The sequence below is a fragment of the Acartia tonsa genome, chromosome 13 (assembly GCF_053477335.1).
Source record: "Acartia tonsa isolate MP-2025a chromosome 13, ASM5347733v1, whole genome shotgun sequence".
Taxonomy (NCBI): Eukaryota; Metazoa; Arthropoda; class Copepoda; order Calanoida; family Acartiidae; genus Acartia; species Acartia tonsa.
The window spans coordinates 3,431,019-3,437,018 of NC_137272.1; positions in this window are offsets into that span (position 1 = coordinate 3,431,019).

Genomic DNA, 6,000 nt, shown 5'->3' on the forward strand with positions numbered 1-6,000 from the left:
AACGCAAGAGTCCCAAACGCAAGAGTCCCAAATGCAAGAGTCCCAAACGTCAGAGTGGGACAAACGTCAGAGTGGGACAAACGTCAGAGTGGGACAAACGTCAGAGTGGACATTGCTTAAGTAAAACATCAGAGTCTATGCTATTTTAATTATATGACAAAAAATAGACAGTTAGGCCCCCTAGCCTGCCTAGCCGCGGGCGCTCGGCCCCCTAGCCTATAACCTAACCTAACCTAATCATAAAGAAAATGACTCTGGCTGCAGCACTCAGCACCCTGGCCTACCTAGCCGCAGCGCTCGGCCCCCTAGCCTGCCTAGCCGCGGGCGCTCGGCCCCCTAGCCTATAACCTAACCTAACCTAATCATAAAGAAAATGACTCTGGCTGCAGCACTCAGCACCCTGGCCTACCTAGCCGCAGCGCTTTAATGATTATAAAATCGAGACTCATACGTTTTACTTATAAAATGTCCACTCTGACGTTTGTCCCAAAAATCCTGCATTTGTCCACTCTGACGTTTGTCCCACTCTGACGTTTGTCCCACTCTGACGTTTGGGACTCTTGCGTTTGTCCACTCTGATGTTTTTCCACTCTGATGTTTGGGACTCTTACGTTTGTCGTGGAACCTTTTTGCTTTTTACCTGGATGACCCTGCCAGGTTTGCTGGCATCCTGTGCCCGCCAGGATGGAGATATTCAAAAAAATCCAACTCTCAGTTATGTGTCATACCCATACTTAAAAAGTCAAGCAGTTTGGGCTCTTTATCTTTCACACACAGAAAATGAGATAGAAAAAACCGGATTAACCCCCCCCGACCGTTAAGGGTTAAAAGCCCTCCTCCTATATAGAATCGTTCGGTTTTTTTTGGAAGGGGAGGGGAGGTTGAGATTGTCCCATCCCCCAAGAAAATAGTTTAAAACCCTCACAGGACCAGTAGGTATATTCCCTGAAGAGTAGAACCTAATGGGTTCAGCGGTTACTGAGATCTTAAGCTTCAGACAAACAGACAAAAGGACATACAGACAGATGGACAGACAGACAGACACCATTCTACTTTGTATTATAGATATACAATAAACATCACGGCTAGCTAGCATGAATTATAGAAAAGCTCTAATCATAGAATAAGGAGGAATAGAAGTGAAAACCCTAAATATTTCTGGGAAATTTGAAGGAATCTTTGACTTGCGCAGTAAAGACAATAATGCTAAAGTGCAAATCACACTGACTAGTCGGACAAAATTAAAAAAGTTTAATTTGTATCAAAATCTTATATACATTGTTAAATATTTGTTTTAAGCCTTTAAAACTTATTTTTATACTGTGCTTTGCAAGGTTTGTCTTTGAATAAATTGCTTTATCTTACAGTGGATAGTAGGTACTCTTCAACCCTTTAAATTTTGATGTCATAGTGATAGTAAGAAAACCACCACTATAACGCACATCATGTGGAGGTCATTCCAGCATGAGATGCTTGATCGTTTTAGACAAAGATGAAAAGTTACTTTTAATGTACACCTTGTTTTGATAAGTATGATTGCCCACGTTTATAATTTTTAAGGGTCAGCTAAATGGGTACAACCCATCCCCCCCCCTCCCCTACCTCAAGTTCATGTATGGATGTAGTTGCTAGAATGTATAATCAGCTGTTTGAAAACACCATAGGAGCGAAACCTATCATATAAATGCTGAGATCAATAATGTTGGTACATTTTTGAATAGTAAGTTGCTTACTTAACCCTTAACGGTCGGGGGGGGCGACCCCCCATCCGGTTTTTTCTATCTCGTTTTCTTTGTGTGAAAGATAAAGAGCCCAAACTGCTTGACTTTTTATGTATGGGTATGACACATAACTGAGAGTTGGAATTTTTTGAATATCTCCATCCTGGCGGGCACAGGATGCCAGCAAACCTGGCAGGGTCATCCAGGTAAAGAACAAAAATTTGTTTTTGACTTAAACAAAGCATTTTATCTTACCAAAATACTAAAATATCCTATAGTAGTACATCCTCATATTAAATACAGGTGTTCAAGTCAATTTCAGGTTCCAGGTATGATCCTGCAGGTCCTGATCCTCCAGGTCTCCAGAAATCTTTAAAATGCTCCTGTGGCCGCAAATTTTGACTTAGAGACTTCAAATTTTAAACTTAAGCTTTTCTTACATGTCTACATAATGTATTAAAATTTCATAAAGATCCGCCGCCGTTTTTCTGCCGACCGCCGACTGCGGCGGCTGGCAGCTGCCAAGTACAGCTGCGGCCGCTGAAACTTATGTTTTGATATTTCAATTATAAAATTTAAATAAAAATAAACATTTTCTGCAAAAAAAAATTTCTTCTAGCTTTAAAAATAAAAAAATTACAGCCGTTTGACATTTTTAAGTAAAAAAGGACCTAAAAACAAAGGTTGTTAAATAAAAGGGTGAAGGAAGCGGAAATTGACCTTGACTTACTTAAGGTCGGAAATTCACCATAACACAGGGGACTTGCACAAAAAATTTTAGCCCTCTAGCTCTAATAGGAACTGAGATAATGAGGGGGGGCGTTGAACGCCCCCCCACCCCCCCCCCCCCCCGACTGATTAAGGTGCGGCAAGGGGCCCAACTGTTAAGGGTTAATTAAAATTTTTAAGGCTCTGCACATAAAATTCGATTTTAATCCATTGTGAATAGGGAAGGGAAAGTTGGATTCTTGGCTACATGGCTGTTAGTAAATTATTGCAAAAGGAATTTATTTTGAATATTTTTTCTGGATAATTACTGAAATCATGTTATTTACCACCAGCCTTATAGCCGTTTTGGTCTTTCAAAAGTTCCAATTTTACTTCAGGCTAGCCAGGCAGAATCTTCTACCTGGATTCTATTCTATACTTTATCTTCTTTGGCTCTAATTTGTCTTTATTGCTCTAAAATCTAGTTTTACCAAGTAAAAAAGGAATGCGCGGTTTGACTTTACTGTCTAAAAATACTCTACCTCTTAGAGAAAGATGTAAAAGAGGCTTTTTAAGACATCATCTTCAAGATTATCTTTTGCAGTAGCTTTTATCCTAGTGTATATTATCATATCTACATAGTAAATGAAAAAAAGTATTTAAGAGGGTTTTCTGGCATAAAACCTGTTTTGGCATCCTCTTTCTTACTTTCACTATGGTCCAAAGTTTTGAAATAATTTTGATTTTCTCTTTCTTAATTTCTCCGTGGTCTAAGATTTTGAAATAATTTTGATATTCTCTTTCTTAATTTCTCCATGGTCTAAGATTTTGAAATAGTTTTGGTATTCTCCTGTGATCTGACAAATTGCTAGGATAAGCAAGATATTTTTAAAAAATTCTTTACTCTTCTATGTTGTAGGAAAATTTATTAACATTAAAAAAATATTAGACAAAAAGTATATTATTCATTGATTAAATAGACTATTCTATATTCTTAAGTAATATGTCGTTGTTTGCGTGTGTGTATGTATGTCCTTTAAGATCTCCTAAATTGCATTTTAGTGAAAGGTTAGCTATGGTCATAGAGAGGTTAAGAGTAAAATGCTGAGGGTCAGGTCAATCCCCCTAAATATTGCACCTAAAAATAATCACCACCCCCCATAAAATTTTAAAGATTAAATACATCTTATACAAAGTTAGAGGCGAAGTCACAAGTGTTTTAAACAATTGTGCAACCTTTATTTTATTTCAGGGATCCTAAGGGATAAGACAATGGATGCTAGATTGATATTCACCCCCAATGATGATGCATAAAAGTATCCCACCTGTAGAATAAATTATTGGTAGATAAATTTGGACACTACTAATTATTGAACCAATTAATGAAAATTCCACATAGGTACCCAAAGTTTATAAGTCAATGAACAAGATCACGTCGTTTTAAAACTTTGGGTACCAGTGTTATCTACAGTCCATTATCTCCTTCCTCTCTGCTTTAATTACACAAGTGCTTTACAAAGAATGTAGCTGGACAAAGTGTCTAAACAAATCAGCATTGTGACGTCATACAAATGAGGGATTATCAATCTCTTTTTTAGGGCCATTTGACGTCATAAATAGGAGGGTTATCCATCACTTTTTAAGGGGTCAGCTTTCCCACTTCTCCCCTCATCTCACTCATTTGTATGACGACACATGGCTGATTTTTGAGAAACTTTTTTCAGCTACCAAAATAATCTTTGTTTAAGCCATATTTTCTTATTTTTAGAAAATCTTTTCATATTGACCCCAAAAAATGTGACCCAATTGGTTCATTGTAAATGTTTAAATATTTGTGGTCAAAACCAGAGATGGGTTTTTAAGAAAGAATGCCGCGCTTTTTCAGCATTTTTTTCGACATGTCGAAGAAATACGGCAAGAAAAACAAATAATCTTAAATCCATTTTTACTGCATATTAATTAATGCAACTTTTTAGAGCTGTACTACACATTATACAAATGGCTAAAATAAGTTATTCTTAAGTTGTATACTCTGTTTCCAAAAAAAGTCGGAAAACGCGGCAATCTTTCTCAAAAACCCATCTCAGGAGACAATTACAAGTCAGGAATAATAAGGGATAAGACAATGAACGATAAATTGATCCTGGTAACAAAATTCCTCCTTCTTGTGATTTAAAGTATTGGTTAAAACATTTGGAAACTGCTAGTTAATTAATCAATGAAAGTACCAGGGGCGTTTAAGCTTTTTATTTTTCTTTTTTTGGGGGGGGGGGGTAATCACCACTTTACCCCCCCCCCCCTTGGACGTCCTTGGAAAGTACCCAAAGTTTTTTAGGCAAAGAATATGAAGACGTTATTATAAAGCTTTGGGTACTAGGGTAATTAACGGTCCAATGTCCACTCCCTTCTTCTTGTTGTTACCTGAAATTTGAACGGGTGTGATTTCAATTCCGTATCAAAATATCAAAACAACTCGTGCAATTTATATGCCACTAGAGTGGCTAAGCCCCTAGAGGCTTATGATGTCATATAAATTAAAGACCTTACCTAGATCTATAAGAAGCTACACAGTAAAGAAGAACACCAGCTTATACCAACAACGAAATTATTTCGAATAAAAATCACGAAACTTATACGGAATTTCAGCTGTCGTTGGGGGCAACACACCAGAGACCTCTACATCTGCTCCCAAAATTTCGCCAGTTAGTTATACCTTATTCCTGGAAGAACACACACATATTTAGGCAGATATGTGAGTTATAAACCAGTGATAAAAAGGGATAAGACAATGGCAGATAAATTGATGTACACACCAAACAATGATACACGAAATTATCCCTTCTGTGGATTACAATTAATGGTTGAAACGTTTAGACACTCAACCAATCAAAATTCACTAAAGTCTCCAAAGTTGTTAATCCAACGAATCAGAAAAAGTTATAATAAGAAACCAGAGAAAAAGGACTGGATCTATGAAGAAACATGGAACAAAATAGAAGAGAGAAAGAAGCTTAAAAACAAAATTCATAATGCTCAACATTTGGCTGACATGGGCAATTTAAGAGCTGAATATACTGCTAAAGACAAAGAAGTCAAAAAGCGCACAAGGAAAGACAAGAGAGATTACATTGACAATATGGCTGAAAAGGCCCAGAGGGCAGCTGACTTCGGTAACATGAAAACAGTATACAACATAACCAAGCAATTAAGTGGCAAATATAACAAAAAGAGTGGTGAAACTATCAAGGCTAAAGATGGTAAATTACTCACTACAGAAAAAGAAGTTGCTGAAAGGTGGAAATCGCATTTTGAAGAAGTGTTGAACAGACCTGAACCTGAAATTACTGCTGAACCAGAACCAGGACATGAAATAGACATAGACACAAGACCACCAACTATTCAAGAAGTTAAAGCTGCTATACATAGTCTAAAGAATGACAAAGCACCTGGACCTGACTTGATAACTGCCAAAATGCTTAAGGCAGACATAGATCTTTCTGCTAGGACTCTGACTGATCTCTTTGATAAAATTTGGAGACAAGAAAAGATACCAACTGACTGGTCTAAAGGT